The sequence below is a fragment of the Oxyura jamaicensis genome, unplaced genomic scaffold, assembly GCF_011077185.1.
Source record: "Oxyura jamaicensis isolate SHBP4307 breed ruddy duck unplaced genomic scaffold, BPBGC_Ojam_1.0 oxyUn_random_OJ72952, whole genome shotgun sequence".
Taxonomy (NCBI): Eukaryota; Metazoa; Chordata; class Aves; order Anseriformes; family Anatidae; genus Oxyura; species Oxyura jamaicensis.
The window spans coordinates 1-18,778 of record NW_023311340.1 but is presented as its reverse complement, the minus strand read 5'-3'; the positions used below and the strand labels follow the sequence as shown (position 1 = coordinate 18,778).

Genomic DNA, 18,778 nt, shown 5'->3' with positions numbered 1-18,778 from the left:
TATAAAGAGGAGTGAACTCCAAAGGAAAGAGAACCCAATTGGATTTCCATTTCTCAATGAAGTATCTAAGCCTGAGAGATTCACTCCCTTTCAAATAGAACACTCAACAAATGAACCAGTAAAAAATCACATCCTACTCTTGTCTAACAAGATTTCTTTGCACAGGAGTTCTTTGCCTAACCCTGCAGTTACCCCCTAGGCACTGCAATTGCTTCCTTGTTCTTCTCCGTCACTTGTTTGTCATGTTGACTTTTCTAACCAATCCTTCATGGTACAACATTGGCTTTATTGACCTCCTTAGATCTCAAGAGAATAAGGCATTTGCTTCCGAGGACAGGACTTTAATGCTTTCTAGGGCTAACGTCCACAGTTCTCCAAGCACTTCCCATCAGGGATTTCCATCTCTCTCCATCTTTCCATCTTCCTTCAGAACTCTGAACTTCCTCTACGGATTAGGTGAAGAAGAACCCTGAAAGCAGCTGCAGCCATAGCAGCCATAGGAAGGCCACACTTCTGTTAGGAAGTAATTCCGAGGGATTCCCTGGTGGACTTGGGACAGATTGACTCTGGTCCCCTGGACTAAGCATCCCCAGGGGATACGTCAGACCTCTGGGAATGATCTGTCATTATCTCTTCCCCTGCAGTCTCCCTCAGGACAGGGAGAATGTTCATTGCCCATGTGGAAAGGAACTCCTCAGCTGTTTCTAACCCCAGTCTCTTTCTTGGCTTCTCTTGACAGAAACCACTTGGCCAGCCAAGCTAAATTGTTGACCATGGAAGGAGTGGAACTACTTCCAAAGCTGAGGTGCTGCTGCTTCCAAGCAAAAGTGCACTGTAGGCGGGGACAGAGCAAGAGGACCTGTCCAAGCCAGGCTGGAATGGAAAGTCACCTCCCTGAGCCACAGCAAGAAGGCAGCGATTCCCAGTTGGAGACTGTGGCTGGCCTAGAAACACAGCAGCTGGGAGGCTTCTGATTGCTGCTGCTGCATTCCCACGGATCAGGCAGGGAGAGAAGCTGCGAGAGTGCCTGAAGCGACTGGAAGTGACGCTTCTGCCCCTTCTGCACTGAAATGTGTGAAGGAAAGGAGGAGAGAGGGGCAGAAGAGAGGAGGAGAGAAGATGACAAGGGGGGAGGGAAGGGGAGGGAATGAAGGGAAGAGGAGGGAAGGGGAGGGGACGGGACAGGAGGGGAGGGGAGGGGAGAGGAGGGCACGGAAGGGGAGGGGAGGGCACGGAAAGGGAGGGGAGGGGATGGGGTAGGGGAGGGCAGGGGAGGGGAGGGGAGGGCAGGGGAGGGCTGGGGAGGGCAGGGGTGCATTGCATAGGGGAGTTTAGGGGAGGGGAGGAGAGTGTAGTATAGGGGAGGGGAGTGTAGGGGAGGGGAGGGGAGTGTAGTGTAGTATAGGGGAGGGGAGGCGATTGTAAGGCAGGACAGAGTAGGTAGTAAAGGGGAGGTGAGTGTAGAATAGGGGTGTGTAGGGTAGTACAGGGGTGGGCAGCGTAGGGGAGGTTGGTGTAGGGGAGTGTAGGGGAGGTGAGTGCAGGGGAGCGTAGAGGAGTGTAGGGGAGGGGAGCGTAGGGTATGGGAGTGTAGAGCAGTGTAGGGGAGGGGGGGTGGTAAGGGAAGGGGAGAGAATGGGAGGGGGAGGGGAGTGCTACCATCAATTGAATTTCCCAATAAATGACTTTTTGCGTCTGGATCCAAAGATTTCTGTTGCCATTCATTCCACAACCTGATTTATCACTGCAGTCTGCATATTGCCCAGTGCCAAGAAAGGTCTGGCATGCACAGAGGTGACTGTGAAAGGTGTTTACTTGATTCGTGTCAGTATGGAACAATGCTAGGGCCGCATGATGAAATATAAGCTCCTATTTAAGAAAAAGAGAGCGTTTAGTGTATATAGCTCTTGTATCATGCAAAGGAACGATCCAGCAATTTGTGTAAATAGAGGGTTTGAAGGGCGAACATTGAGACTCTAGTCTGGGAGATAAGAGGACCAAGGAGTTTTTTTAGGAAACTGCAGACTTTTGCATGGGACGCTGCACAAGCCTCTGATAACCAGCAAAGAGATCCAGCAAATAAGGAGAAAGGGGGAGTTGAAGGACGACCGAAGGACAAAGCCTTGGAGGAAGACTACGCATGCGACCAGAGAGGGTTTGGATTCCAGGAACTAATTATAATAACCCTGCCTTTTCTAGGAATAGTGATGAATATGTATTAGCCTAGGAGCATAAAAATCAACCACCTGATGTAACAGGTGTGCGTCCTGGTAGAGCAGAGACTCCCGGTGCACCCAGCACTGTTTGTTTGCCTCTATTCGCTTAATAAATCACAAAAATCCTATTTGGGACTCAATCATTTATCACAGTTGGGGGCTCGTCCGGGATGGTCTTGGTTCTTGAATTCTGACTTGATCTAGGAGGGGCGCCCCACCATTTGGTGGCTCCTGTTCGAGTCAGGTCGGGACTAACACCATCCTGAACCTGAATAAATGCAAGCAAAGAATTTGATTTTTTTATGAGCTCCCTTGCTGCCTGCAGCATTGTATTTTGCCCGTAATTCTGCGCGTGAAGATCCGAACGAAGATGACGGAGTCGTGAGTATTTGAAGTGTGTATCGTTCGGTTGGGTGGGATTTGGTTGCCTGGGTGTGTAAGAGTGTGACTGAGACGGAACCTAGTTCCGAAGCAAGTGTGGAGGTCTTCTAACCACGGTTCCAATCTCCCGCAAGGGACTTGGCCGGTGAAGGACCGAAGGGATTCCTATAGGATTCGTGGGTGGGTGATAGGTCCCCCTGCAAGACACTCTTACTGGGTAACCAAGGGCTGTAGGAATTGCCATAGTAAAATTCCTAGATGGGTCAGACAAAATTGAAGACCCGGGACCAGAGAAAAGGGAGCAAATTAAAAATGGTTCAGTACTATCTGATAAAATGGCCAAATCAGGATATCCAATGATTAATAAGGACCTAGAACCTGTGGAGTCAGGACCTTTGAGTCCATCACGGTCAGCTCAGGCTTGTGAGCTGTATGCTCTATGTAGAGCCCTGGAACTATTAAAGGGGAAAAGTGGAGCTATATTTACAGCACGTTGAACTGAATGAACTCCCCATGCCTGAATCACCACCAGAAAGCAGTGTTGTGCAACAAAAACTGGAAGTTTCTCCAAAGATGTTGCCACTAAATTAATAATATTAATTAATAAAATATAATTGATTAAAAAGTACTCATCTACTGCTATGAAATACTGTTACTATTAAACTTGATGTTCTGGTTTGGAGACAAAAAGGAATATAGGTAAGGCATGAGCATGTGATTTTCTGTTTCCTTAAGGTGGTGAGCTTTAATTCTATTCATGCTAAGTCTCAGTGAGACATACCAGCATCCTTGTGGACCCACTCATTTTAATGCTGTAAAATCGTGGGTCAGATGATTCAAAGCCTTAATGTAATGTACTCAAGTAGGGGAAAGGTGAATTGGTACCATTTATTTAAAAAAGTCATGTGGATTTGTTTGTTTGTTTCTAAGTTTGTACTAATATAAAAATCACATAAGCACGCTTGTTGAAAAGTAAAAGTTATTCTTATGTAAGTGCATTTACTCTTTCTATTTTTTGAACAAACAGAAGTATCAAATACTTGTTTAAATATTAAGTTGGTGTTTTGAGCCTGCAAATTTAATATTGGCTTTAAAACTCTGCTTTCATAAGTACCAGTTATTATACCACTATATTTCTGATGTTTGCATAATCATAAAAGGACCTCAAAACTTGAATACACAGACTGAAATAAAAGCTGAGAGCCTTGAATATGTCAGTGTGCTATAGAGTGGCCTTTGAGGACTGTCATGAGAACCCTTTTACATTACATTACAAAGTTAATGTTTTAGTCCTAAACTTTCAGGACCCCTTAGTACAGAAGAAAGCTTTATACAATTACTGAAGTGAATTTCTCTAAAAATGTATATTTTTGTGTCCAGTTGTATTATTTAAGTGTTCTTTGTATCAATTTATGTATGCTTCTGTTGTGGTTTAACCTGGCTGGCAGCTAAACACCACACAGCCGTTCGCTCATCCTCCCCCCTCTATGGGATAGGGGAGAGAAACGAGAAAAACTGAAGCCTGTGGGTTGAGATAGAGACAGATTATTGGGACAGAAAATAATAATAATGATGTGCACGGATCGGGTGATGCACGGTGCACTTGCCTGCTACCCGGTGACCGATGCCCAGCCTGTCCCCAGGCGGCCGCCCCACCCCCTCCGGCTAGCCACCCCTATGCATTGTTTAGCATGACATCAGATGGGATGGAATACCCCTTTGGCCAGTTTGGGTCTGCTGTCCTGGGTCTGTCCCCTCCCAGCTCTTGCTGCACCCAGCTCCTGCTGCACCCCCAGCCTGCCTGCTGTCAGGACAGAGGGAGGAGCTGAAAAGTCCTTGGCTTAGTGTAAGCACTGCTCTGCAGCAATTAAAACAGCGTGTTATCAACATTAGTCTCATTCTAAATCCAAAACATAGCACTCTACCAGCTATTGGGATGAAACAAGCAAGCAATTAGTAAATATAAAAGGATGATTAGCTAGCTAGGCAGTAGGATGAATCATTATCTAGGTATTAAGAATAGAATAGATTAGTTACTCAATATTATCTGTTAGTCAAGGAAGAAGTAGTCTGAGTCTGTAAGATATACTATCAGGAGCCAAGAGGTGAAGAATAGGTGAAAACTAAGTAACAAAAACTTGCCAGACATCCCGTCTCGGGCAGGAAACAAATGGACAACAAGGACACAAATTAGCTCAGACTGATAAGGACATTGCAAACTTGCAAGATCACTACATTCCAGATAAAGGATACTATGAGGAAGACATACGGCCTTCCTCCCAAAGACCACTGCCCACGTCCTTAAGACCCCTGCCCACAATTCTTGGAAGAATCTGCGCAAGTGCAAAGGACTGATAAGCTAATTAGCATAAGAAGCGTGAGTAGGCGGGTTTAGGTAATGAATATGTATAGGCGTTAATTGAATATTCGTTGTTCTGCTGTATAAATATGAGATAGTTTGTCACTTTGGTTATGCACGTTAGGTGGAAGGATCCCCCGTGCATCCAGCGCTGTCAATAAAGAATACTTCGTCACTAAGAAGAAATTTTGACTTCGTTCTTTAAATCAATCTGGCACCCCAAATGGGACAACCTCTCTGCCCGGCTGCAGGACCCGTTGGGAATAGGACTCCCTAGGGTACCCCCAGGATTTCCCGGAGGGACTCCTTGACTCAACGGATCACTGTGGAGGCAGACAAGGACCCCATCCCTGTAAGTGATGATATTCTTTATTTTTGTTTGTTTGTTTGGTAGACTGGTCATTTGGTGCTGCCTTTAAGTCAGAAGGTAAGCTTCTGCAAGGTAGTGTTGGTGTATACTTTTGTGGCTAGCACCTTAAGTATACGTTGGATCTGTTTTGGTGGCATTTAATTGCCATTGGGAACCTTGGCAAAAGGTTTGCCTTTAAGGTTCATTTGGTACCGTGTTACTTATTCCGGTTTTCTGACCTATCGAATGCGGAATTTGACTCTGAGTATTGTTATTGCGATTTTAGCTGGGAACCTTGGCAAAAGGTTTGCCTTTAAGGTTCGTTTGGTACTGTGTTACTTATTTTGGCTTTCTGACCTACTGAATGTGGAATTTGACTGTGATTGTTGTTATTGCGATTTTAGCTATATTTTTGGTAATAATAATAGTTTCTTGGTGTTGCTGTAAAAAGATACCGACGTGCTGCATTTTGTAAGCGTGATCCGAAGGGTAATCTAAAAGTGTGAATCGGAAAAATGGGAGGAAAACAAAGTGGTGGAATTCTAAAGAAAAGTCCTTTAGGATGTGTTTTAATTCATTGGAAGGATATTGGAGGGTCCGCTGGAGGAACTGTGAATAAGAAAATATTGATAGGATATTGTAACCAATGGTGGCCACTATATAAGTTGGAGTATGAGAAAAATGGCCTTTTAATGAAACTTTAAACTATAATACTTTGTTACCATTAATGTTTTTGAGGAGAGAAGGGAAACGGGATGAAATGTTGTATACTGCTATGTTGTTTCAGCATCTTGGAGGGAAAAGGTATGGAATTAAGTTGGCCCCTGACTGAGCCTTTGGTACTGGCATTAGAAAAGTACAGGCTGGAGAAAGATAAAGGAAGTGTTAAAAGGGTTGTTGAAGGTGTTAAAGGTGTGGCATGTAGTATTTGATAAAGCTGTCTGAAGTTGAATGAGCAGGGAAAGAGGATGTAGGGATGTTAATAGTTCTGCCTCAACCCGAGGCAGATCTTAAAATCACAGAGGGTGAGAGCCCTCTGGGGCAGAGGGATCATGATGGGTCCGAAAGAGTTGTAATGGAAACAGAAAAGCAGTTACCTCTTAAAACAACCTGAGTTCATGTGTGAGTTCAGATTGCCAATGGGACTGCTCAGGGAACTTTCAACGATTGTATTCCCCTGACTGACCCCTCCCAATCTGAGACCCTAATCACCCCGGAAATTATGAACTGCTATACCGAGATCTGGTTAAATTGGGAATTGAGAATTTGTTCCAACAAGGTCCAAAAGAAACCCCTATGGAGTTTTTGGACCAACTTTTGAAATGCAATGAAAAAAAAATAATTAAAAAAAAATTTGGACGTGGCTTCAGAAAACAGAGGCAATTGGCTAGCCTCTTTCTAGGGCAATTGGCCCCCTGATATCAGAAAGAAATTGTCTTAGGCTGCAGGATAAACTTACAACAGTCAGGAATAACGGGGACCTGGGGCACCTACCCTAGCAGGTCCACTGGTTGAAATCAAGCTAGGGAATGAAGAGAGAGGCTTGAATTTTTGTTGGTTAAAGGAGCTTCTTTCTCTGTGTTAATTAGTCTGTAAATGTAATAGGAGCAACTGGCCAACAGGAAAAGGCGTTTCTCTTGCAATGCTTGAAATACAAACTGGGGAAACAAATAGGGATACATAGGTTTTTATGTCTACCTGGATCTCCAAAATCTCTATTAGGTCGAGATTTGTTAGAACAATTAGAAGCAGAAATTATCTTTGAAAAAGTGAAAATGGAATTAAAGATAGGAGAACAACAACTAATAAATGTGTTGAGCTTGGCACTAATACAAACTGACCCTAAAAGTGAAATACCCTCAGAGATCACAGATCAAGTGTATCCAGGAGTTTGGGCCACCGAAGTCCCTGGAAGAACTAAAAATGTGACCCCAAAAATTATTAAATTAAAGCCAAGAGAGAAACCTGTTAAGTAATACCCTTTGAGGATAGAAGATAGGAAATGAATTAAAGAAATAATTGATAAATTTCTACAGTATGGATTATTAGTTGAATGTGAATCCAAATACAATACACCCATATTGCCAATCAAAAAGGCGGGTGGAAAAAGCTATAGGCTAGTTCAGGATTTGAGGGCCATAAATAAAATCACCGAAGATATACATCCAGTAGTGGCAAACCCTTATACTTTGCTGACTAAATTAAAGAATAGTCAAGTTTGGTTTACCGTACGGGATTTAAAAGATGCCTTCTTCTGCCTAGCCTTAGCCACAGAAAGCCAAAACCTATTTGCCTTTGAATGGGAAAACCACGACTCGGGTAGAAAGACTCAGCTTATGTGGACAGTATTACCTCAAGGATTCAAGAATAGCCCCACCATTTTTGGAAACCGATTAGCAAAGGAACTTGAGACTTGAAAACCCCTGGCCACTGAAGGGACTTTGTTACAATACGTGGATGATCTATTGATAGTCACTGAGACTAAAGAAGGTTGTGTTCAATGGACTGTCAGTCTCCTTAATTTTCTGGGTTTAAATGAATATCGAGTTTCCCAACAGAAAGCCCAGCTGGTTCAGCAATGTGTGACCTATCTGGCATTCGAAACTTCAGGAGGACAATGAGAGCTGGGAACTGAATGCAAGGAAGCCATTTGTCGAACTCCGGAACCACAAACGATAAAAGAACTGCGAACCTTTCTGGGAATGTCAGGTTGGTGTCGCCTTTGGATTTATAATTATGGACTGATGGTGAAGCCTCTATATGACTTGATAAAAGGTAACCAGTCAAAATTGGTTTGGACTGGAGAAGCGCGAACAGCTTTTAAGAGACTTAAACTTGAATTGATGCGTGCTCTGGCCTTGGGAGTGCTGGACCTGTCAAAACCTTTTTGGTTATTTTCACATGAGAGACAAGGGATGGCTTTGGGAGTATTAGCACAAAAGCTGGGTCCCTATAAACGAGTAGTAGCTTACTTCTCTAAACAACTGGATGAAGTAAGTAAAGGATGGCCCGGATGTCTTTGGGTGGTGGCAGCAGTCGTTATCAACATACAGGAGGCTCTGAAGCTTACAATGGGACAGAAAATGACAGTGCTCGTTTCCCATACAGTCTCAACAGTTTTGGAACAAAAGGGAGGCCATTGGCTCTCCCGCGGAGATTATAAAATACCAAGCAATACTAGTAGAACAAGATGATGTGGAAATTGTGGTCACTAACATTGTGACGAGAGCTGGGAACTGAATGAAATAATGGAGACCGTGTATTCCAGTTGACCTGATCTTAAGGAAGAACCTTTAGAAGATGCTGACGAATCTTGGTATACAGATGGAAGCAGCTTTGTGAAACAAGGACAGCGTAAGGCAGGGTATGCCGTTACAACCACTCAGCAGGTAATCGAGTCTAAACCATTACCTCCTTGGGATGTCCGCCCAGAAAGCAGAGATAATTGCTTTTACGCGAGCACTGGAACTAGCAGCAGGAAGGAAAATAAATATTTGGACCGATTCTAAATATGCATTCGGTGTGGTGCATGCTCATGGAGCGATTTGGAAAGAACGTGGATTGCTGACTGCTCAAGGAAAACAGATAAAACATGCTGAAGAAATTTTAAAATTGTTAGGGGCAGTAAAGCAACCAGAAAAGGTAGCTATCATGCATTGTCGGGGACATCAAAAGGGGAACGCCGATTTTGAAATTGGAAATCGATTGGCAGATCAAGAGGCTAAGCAGGTAGCTGGATTAACTGAAGTGAAGGCATCATCTTTGATACCAGACGGTAAAGTTCAAACTATATACATAAACAAAAAGCCAAATTATACAAAAGAAGACTTAAAATTAATTGAAGATTTGAAAGGTAAAATGAAACCAGATGGATGGGTATATTTAAAAGATAACCGAGTAGTAATACCCTCTAATTTGATATGGCTCACAGTTCTTACAAACACAATAAAACACACTGGGGGGCTGACACATTGCATAAGAGCCTGAGTCAGACATTAGTGGGACAAAATTTATATACAACGATAAAACAAGTAACTCAACAATGTAGCATTTGTTTACACAACAACCCCAATACTAAGAATAAAATAAAATTTGGAATAATTGGTAAAGGAAATTATCCGGGACAACAGTGGCAAATTGATTTTTCAGAACTCCCTAAAAAAAGGGGGGTATCGTTATTTATTGGTTCTGACTGACACGTTTTCAGGATGGCCCGAAGCCTTTCCCTGTCGAGCAAACAAAGCAAGAGAAGTGGTTAAAGTCTTGTTAAATGAAATAATACCACGCTTTGGGATTCCAGTAGCAATGTCCTCTGGTAGAGGTTCACATTTTTGTGCGCAAGTGGTACAACAGATAAGTAAGATTCTAAAGATAGATTGGCGACTACATACTCCTTATAGACCGCAGGCAAGTGGACAAGTAGAAAAAATGAACCATTTAATTAAACAACAAATAGCTAAAATCGGACAAGAAGCTAATTTGTCACGGCCTCAATCCCTTCCTTTAGCATTACTTAGAATTAGAGTTAAACCTAGAGTAAAGGAGAATTTGAGTCCCATTGAAATCTTATATGGGATGCCATATCAATTTCTATTTAGTGGAGAGGATCTAACGCAGTTAGGATCAGAATATTTATATGCTTATATAACTGAACTTCAGAAACAATTAAATAAAGTACATAAATTGATTTTAGGGACCAGGGCTAGAGGGCTGGATCAACCAATCCACCCCTTTAAGCCCAGGGATTATGTATATAAAGACTTTTTCAGGACAACCCCTAGAAGAAAGATGGACCGGACCATATCAGGTGTTGTTGACGATGCATACTGCTATCAAGATTAAAGAACAAGCTGCTTGGCTCCACTATTCGAGAGTGAAGAGAGCTCCTGGAAAATCATGGACTGCTACCCCAATAGGATCTACCAAATTACGTCTCTTCAGGTCGTAATTGTAATGTGGTGGCTACCTAATTTATACTTGACTTTATGGGATAAAAATGCACATTTATCTCAGGTACAAGGAGTTTCTCATGCCCTGGGTAAAACAAATTGCTGGATATGTACACATATGCCAGAACATGGAGATAAAGGAATATCTCTAATCGGAATTCCCCTACCTAGGAATAAATCCTGGGAAAACTTATGGAGGAATACCTCTTGGGGTATTGAAGGTGATGAGATTCTGAAATTAGAAATAAATAGTCCTAAGGTACAAGAGTCATATTATACTTGCGTTCAGAGATGTAACCCACCCAAAGGACAAGGGAAAATTGATTGTAACCCCATAACATATGTGGGAAACCAGTCGTCTTGTAACATCACTTTATCTATTGGTACCTCAATTTTTGTTAACTCTATGGCTTGGCCAGTACCAGAGGGAAGAGGATGGTACTGGCTGTGTAATGATGCAGCTCGGAAGGTTTTACAAAAAACAAACAAACAAACAAACAAACAAACAAAAAAAACGGATGGGAACTTGTACTTTGGGAGCAGTAGTCCCTAATATGACGATACATGATTCTTTGTCACGGGGGTATTTGAGAAATCGTTATCGGAGAATTGGACGGGAAATCAAAAATCCCTTAGTAGAAAGGCCTACTGCTTTCCATAGTTTTGCTTGTTGGTTTATCCCATGGTTAGGGGTGAGTGAGTTGGAAAAAACAATAGTCAACATATCTGCAGTAATAGAAAAATTAGAAAATAGGACAGTTGATGTTATGAAAGCTCAACAGCAAGAAATACCTAGCTTATCACAAGTGGTGTTACAAAACAGAATGGCCTTAGACTTGTTGCTGGCTGCTCGAGGAGTATGTACAATTGTTAATACTAGTTGTTGTGTGTATGTGGATCAAAGTGGGAGAATTTCCACTGACCTAGAGGAAATATGGAAACAGACTAAAATATTACATGAAGTCACCAAAGACGATCTCTCATGGAGTTTTGAAGAAATGTGGAACAAAGTAACTTCTTGGCTACCTAACATACAGTGGCTGAAACAGGTTTTTATTATTACGATTGCTTTTGTGATATTGGGAATATTTGTATGTATATTGTTCAAGTGTTTGTTTTGTTGTATTACGAAAGATGGGTACATTTAATGCAAAGGAATTTGCATGCATCAAGAAAAGGGGGGAATGAAACAAGCGAGCAATTAGTAAATATAAAAGGATCATTAGCTAGCTAGGCAGTAGGATGAATCATTATCTAGGTATTAAGAATAGAATAGATTAGTTGTTCAGTTGCTCAGATCTTGCTGCTTTCTGGAATTATCCAGGTATACATGAAAAAAAAAAAAAAAAGACCATTTCCACACTTTTGGCAGAGTATCTATTTGTTGCCCTGGAAACACTGACAGTTTCTGGAGCTGTTACACTGACATCACAACTCTATGCGAAAGAAAGAAGGCAAAGGACAAGCAGAATGTCTAAATGCATTATTCTCTGCATACCTGAATAAACTGATTTTTCATAACCTTGTCTCATTTCACTTCATCAGAATGACCACAGCTCCCTCTCATTTGCACCCAGAATCCTCACCACTCTACAAAAACTTGCAGTCTCTTCACACACTGACCAAACAGGAGCACTTTTTTTTCTCTCCCCTCCACCTGCATTCCCTGTTACATCAGAACAACTGGGAGCTTGCTGCTTCACGGGGATACTAGTTGCTAGCCAAATTAGACCTTTGAAAATACTGGAGATCCCTACACCTTTCAAAGCTCTCTGAAAGTAGCAAATGAACCCCAGCTGTCAGAAAGAAAGGAGACACATCGCAGCCTTTTGCTCCTCTCATTTCCTTGGAGACTAAGATTTGCATAAGATTAATACAAGTTTAACTTGCACATTTCTCTCTTGAGAAGAGGTGGAATAACCACCCAGCTCAATGTCTGCTTTCCATTCCTGACAAAATACTCGCACACTTCACCACAAGATTGGCACCTCAAGTTGGAACTTTTCATTCACAGTGCAGGTTTTTTCTTGTTCCCACCAGAACAGTAAGACCTCATCCCCTGCCACTGAATTCCACTGACCCTACTCAGACATTCCATTCTTTCTCTCTCTCATCTAGAAATTAACTCACTCAATCAATCTCAGCAACACAAAACAGGTGCTACACAGCTCTTACCTATGCCAATAGAGTTCAGAGCAAGGCTGGAGACACTGCATCACTCAGTTTTGGGACATGAGGCACTACTCATTGCTTTAGCTACCACGTTCAGCTTAGTTAGGTAGTGAACACACAAGAGGAAGGCATTCAAATCAAAGTCAATTAAGATGATGAACGCTATCTATTTCTGTTACTGAGAAATGGTCTTCAACTGCTTCATCTTCCTGTCAACTGCTTAACAAAACATTGAAACCCGTCAAACTCAAAGTACATGACTCCATCACAGAGTTTCTTCATTAACAGCAGCAGGCTGCCTTAGGGAAAATTAAAACCTGCAACACGGAAACAGAAGACAACCAAGGTCACCAGGCCTTGGAGAGGACTCCTGGAAATCCAGCCCGGAAAAACAAACAAGTTCATCACCTACTTGCTACTTCAAGTTCTTTCAGCAAGAACTACCATGGCGATTTGACACAGCCTCATGGGGGAAGAAATTGATCTCAGTTCTACATTTGTTTACTGCGGAACACCAAAGCCACACAGCACAAAGCTGCTTTGTAATTTCAGAAAGTCTGTCACTTGGCAGATTGGAAGAATAGGACCAAAAATCCAATACTTTTCAATCCAATAGCTTTCGGAATTCATTTCTTCACTCATGCTCAAACTCCATCACGCTAAGAGGCAAATTATCTCCCAAGCATCCCAGCAACTTCCGGAAATATACAGAAAATAGCTAGGGGAAGAAAAACATTGCTGTCAGGCTTTATCAGGAGTCACCATTTGAGCTAACACAAAACACAATCATTCCGGTTGGAAGAGACCTCCAAGATCAGCTGGTCCAACCACCCCCCTACCACCAATGGCACCCACTAAACCAGCTCCCTGAGCACCACGTCCAACCTGCCCTTCAACACCCCCAGCGACGGGGACTCCACTCCCCTGGGCAACCCGTCCCACTGCCTCACTGCTCTTTCCCACAACAAAAGTCTCCTCATTTCTGCTCACACACACAAGTCAGGCATGCTGGAAGAAAAGCATGATGCTGGAACACCAGCCATACTGAGAGAAATGGAAAAAACTTCTCATCTGTACACTCCAGGTCTCGACCAAAAAGATGCCATTTGTTCTTCAGCAGCTCGGCCCACTGTCCTTCCTGAGCACATCCTGGCAACCAGGAGCTCAGGCTCTGCACCACGTTATGCCTCAAACGGACCTCTTGGACAGGGGGACTATCTTTGGGTCTGCTGAGAACCCTGATCAAAGTGCCCACCGCCAGGAAGCTTGCAGAGAGCTAACTCGGAGCTTCCTCTCAGCACTGGCTGATGCTTGAGCTATCAGAAATAAAACCATCATCCGTGTCCTTACTGAAATCTGCCAGTCCTTCTGGACACAAACTCATGCGGGCTCTTTTCCTCAGGAACTCTTTGGCCACTCTTCCTTTGCCGAATGCTGATTTCTCCACTCCTTGAGACACGGGGAGCTGCTCAGCCACTGAGGCAAGTGCAGGCGGCACTTCACAGGCCACCAACAAACTCTCCCAAGGAAACATGACGAGGAAAGAAGGACTCAAACGCTCTCCCCTCGCTTGTCTGCCACATTCTCTGCCACAGCTCAACACCAAGGAAGCTGCGGCTCAACGGCTGCTTGGCACTGACAAGAACCACAAGCTTGCCCCAAGGCAGACAGCTGCACTTGCTGCAATACTCACCTACCTTGCTCCTGAGGGCTGCTTCTCACGCCGGCCTGCCAAGCCCCCTCTCTGCGCTACCACATGCCCGGCACGCAAGGCTGCCTTGCAAGCCATTCCCAACAGCCAGACAACCTGCAGCTTGCCTGCTGCTCAACCCCACACATCGCAACTTGCACAGCTGCTGAACCGGCTGGGCACTGACACCTGCACAGGCGGATCCCACACACGGCCGGCCCGGCAGAGTGACCGCCTCTTGCTGAGGTGCCGCTCCAGGACTTGCAAGGCGCGGCAGGGCGCAGTCGCTGCGGGCCAGGCCGGTTCCCCGCAGTGCAACCCTGTCACCGGTAACCCCCCGCCTCACCTTGCTGCTGAGCTTCCGCACCGGGCCCATGGCGCCGGGCCCCGCGCACGTCGCCGCCCAGGGGCCGCTCCGGGCTGCAAGCTCGGGGCTTGGAGGCCCGCTCTAGCCCGCGTCTCTATGGTCGCGTTCCTCCCGCTCCGCCCCAGCCGCGGCGGCTTCCCCCCCTGCCCCCCCCCAGAACGGTCCTAACGGCCCCCTTCCCACCCCCCCTTGCTTGTTCCGAACCCAGAATTCGGGCTTCACCACGAGGCTTCAGCAAGGCTCTCAGCTCTCATCTCGCAAACGGAGCTGGTGTTCCTCCGCTTGGCTGGCGCAGGCTTGGAAATCCCAGATCGTCCCTGCTGAAACAAGCAAGCAATTAGTAAATATAAAAGGATGATTAGCTATGTGGGAATAGAAATGTTGTTTTTGCAGAGTTACATTGTTTAGAAGGAGGGAATGCAGTACTGAGATATGCTTATAGTGATAAGAAAGCTTAGCAGGCGACCTTGTAAAATGCAGACAACTAGACTCCTTAGGACAATTAGGTGAAAATCACGGTGTTAAGTCAAGTCAGATAAATGAAGAAACATTACCACTTCAAGCAGTAAAAATGTCAAAAGAAATTTGAAATTTAACAGGCCGGCAACTGAAGGCCATGCATTGTTTGTGAAGTATCACATAGATTGTGAACCTGGATTACTCACTCACTCAGTGGGGAAACGGGAGGGTCTTGTCAACAAAAAAGTATATAAACTGTGTTTTGGAACTTGTAGATGCTCTCTCTCCTGCTTGTGGGGCGCCCGCCATTGCAATCGCGAATAAATTACTACTTCACTGAGATCCTCGCCTGAGCCTAAGTTATTGGCTACGGAGTGTTTCTCACAGCTAGGTAGGCAGTAGGATGAATCATTATCTAGGTATTAAGAACAGAATAGATTAGTTACTCAATATTATCTGTTAGTCAAGGAAGAAGTAGTCTGAGTCTGTAAGATATACAGGACTATAAGTTATTATAATATCTTATTATAATATGTGCTGTAAGATATTTAGGACTATAAGGATATCGCGAGGCTGTGCAGGGACAAAATTAGAAAAGCCAAAGCTCATCTGGAGCTCAATCTGGCTACTGCTGTTAAAGATAACAAAAAATGTTTTTATAAATACATCAACACGAAAAGGAGGACTAAGGAGAATCTCCATCCTTTACTGGATGCGGGGGGAAACTTAGTTACAAGAGATGAGGAAAAGGTGGAGGTGCTTAATGCCTTCTTCGCCTCAGTCTTTAACGGCAATACCGATTGTTCTCTGGATACCCAGTACCCTGAACTGGTGGAAGGGGATGGGGAGAGAGATGTGGCCCTCACTATCCATGAAGAAATGGTTGGTGACCTGGTACGGCATTTGGATGTGCACAAGTCGATGGGGCCGGATGGGATCCACCCGAGGGTACTGAGAGAACTGGCAGAGGTGCTGGCCAAGCCGCTTACCATCATTTATCAACAGTCCTGGCTATCGGGGGAGGTCCCAGTTGACTGGCGGCTAGCAAATGTGACGCCCATCTACAAGAAGGGCCGGAGGACTGACCCGGGAAACTACAGGCCTGTCAGTTTGACCTCAGTGCCAGGGAAGCTCATGGAGCAGATTATCTCGAGAGTCATCACACAGCACTTGCAGGGAAAGCAGGCGATCAGGCCCAGTCAGCATGGGTTTATGAAGGGCAGGTCCTGCTTGACGAACCTGATCTCCTTCTATGACAAAGTGTCGCGCTGGGTGGATGAGGGAAAGGCTGTGGATGTGGTCTACCTTGACTTCAGCAAGGCTTTTGACACCATTTCCCACAGCATTCTCAAGAAACTGGCTGCTCTTGGCTTGGACTGGCGCATGCTTCGTTGGGTTAGAAACTGGCTGGATAGCTGGGCCCAAAGAGTCGTGGTAAATGGAGTCAAATCCAGGTGGAGGCCGGTCACTAGTGGCGTTCCCCAGGGCTCGGTGCTGGGGCCGGTCCTCTTCAATATCTTCATTGATGATCTGGATGAGGGCATTGAGTGCACCCTCAGTAAGTTTGCAGATGACACCAAGTTAGGTGCGAGTGTCGATCTGCTCGAGGGTAGGAAGGCTCTGCAGGAGGATCTGGAGAGGCTGGACCGATGGGCCGAGGTCAACTGCATGAAGTTCAACAAGGCCAAGTGCCGGGTCCTGCACCTGGGGCACAATAACCCCAAGCAGAGCTACAGGCTGGGAGATGAGTGGTTGGAGAGCTGCCAGGCAGAGAAGGACCTGGGAGTGATGGTTGATAGTCGGCTGAATATGAGGCAGCAGTGTGCTCAGGTGGCCAAGAAGGCCAACAGCATCCTGGCCTGTATAAGAAACAGCGTGGCCAGCAGGGCCAGGGAGGTGATCGTCCCCCTGTACTCGGCTCTGGTGAGGCCGCACCTCGAGTACTGTGTTCAGTTTTGGGCCCCTCGCTACAAGAAGGACATGGAGGTGCTTGAGCGAGTCCAGAGAAGGGCTACGAAGCTGGTGAGGGGCCTGGAGAACAAGTCTTACGAGGAGCGGCTGAGGGAGCTGGGCTTGTTCAGCCTGGAGAAAAGGAGGCTCAGGGGTGACCTTATCACTCTCTACAGGTACCTGAAGGGAGGCTGTAGCGAGGTGGGGGTTGGCCTGTTCTCCCACGTGCCTGGTGACAGGACGAGGGGGAATGGGCTTAAGTTGCGCCAGGGGAGTTTTAGGTTGGATGTTAGGAAGAACTTCTTTACCGAAAGGGTTGTTAGACACTGGAACGGGCTGCCCAGGGAAGTGGTGGAGTCACCATCCCTGGAGGTCTTTAAAAGATGTTTAGACGTAGAGCTTAGGGATATGGTTTAGTGGGGACTGTTAGTGTTAGGTCAGAGGTTGGACTTGATGATCTTGAGGTCTCTTCCAACCTAGAAAATTCTGTGATTCTGTGATCCCCCAGATCCTCAAGCTCTCCTGCTCAGACGCCTACCTCAGGGAAGTTGGGGTTCTTATAGTTAGTCTCTGTTTAGCATTTGCATGTTTTGTTTTCATTGTGGTTTCTTATGTGCAGATCTTCAGAGCAGTGCTGAGGATGCCCTCTGAGCAGGGCCAGCACAAAGCCTTTTCCACGTGCCTCCCTCACCTGGCCATTGTCTCTCTGACTCTCAGTACTGCCATGGTTGCCTACCTGAAACCCCCATCCAACTTTTCCTCATCCTTGGACCTGGTGGTGTCTTTTCTGTACTCGGTGGTGCCTCCAGCAGTGAACCCCATCATCTACAGCATGAGGAACCAGGAGCTCAAGGATGCCTTGTGGAAACTCTTTGGATACATGCTTCTTCACCACCGATAATGAGCTTATAATACTAATGGGACAAACAGGTTATCTACAAAAATATATCTGAATACAATAGCTTTATATTCCGTTATCTTTATCGTTATTATTATTGTTTCCTTGAACTTGTGATTTTGATGTAATTCTATTTGTGGTATGCTGTCTATTAATTGTTTTATTTTTAATTGACTTTCCCCCAGTCATCTTATATTCTTACAGAACCAGGATTGCTGTGTAGATAAAACAATAAAGAAACCATGAGAACTTCCCTAGTCTCAGCTGCCATCTCCTTCCATCTTCCCTGGAGCTGGGGGAGCAGTGCCAGCATACAGGAGGGGCTCAGGGCCAAGAGCCCAGCTGCCACGTGAAGGAGCAGCCGCGGTGGCCAGATAGCAGCACAGAGCCCCCTCTTTGCCCAGAATGAGTCACACGGTGCAAGCTCCCTTGGCTGTCAGGGTGGACAGTCTGAATGACATGGTCTCTGAACGGCCACCTTTGCTCTAACAGCAATATGTCTGAGTTACAGGACCTTCTTCAAGCGGTCTCACAAACAGCCCCACTCCTTTTTTGTTCCCTCCAAGGTGAATTGCATATGAGCCCATGTTCTGGTTTCAGCTAGGATAGCCTTAAACGCTCCTCCAAGCACTCCTGCTCAGACATCTACTTCAGGGAAGCTAGGATTCTTCTGGTTAGCGGCTGTTTAGGTGCTGGATGCTTTGTTTTCATTGTGGTTTCCTATGTGCAGATCTTCAGGGCCATGGTGAGGATGCCCTCTGAGCAGGGCTGGCTATTGTTGTTCTTTATACTATTTTCTGAAACATTAAAAAAAATATATATTTTATTTTTGTGGTGGCTTTACCTTGCTAGGTACCTGAACTCCACCAGAAATTCCCTCTCACTCTCCTCAGAAGAGGAGGGAAAGAAGAAAAAGGAAAGGAAAGGAAAGGAAAGGAAAGGAAAGGAAAGGAAAGGAAAGGAAAGGAAAGGAAAGGAAAGGAAAGGA

At 45.1% G+C, this 18,778-nt stretch overlaps 1 long non-coding RNA gene across 1 annotated transcript; it reads left to right on the top strand.

Annotated features, from left to right (window-relative positions):
* The first annotated feature begins 1,703 nt into the window (after positions 1 to 1,703).
* LOC118160023 lies at positions 1,704 to 10,874 on the top strand. The gene is made up of 3 exons (XR_004747306.1): positions 1,704 to 1,713; positions 9,813 to 10,114; positions 10,862 to 10,874. It is a non-coding gene; the product is annotated as an uncharacterized LOC118160023 (long non-coding RNA).
* Positions 10,875 to 18,778: the final 7,904 nt, after the last annotated feature.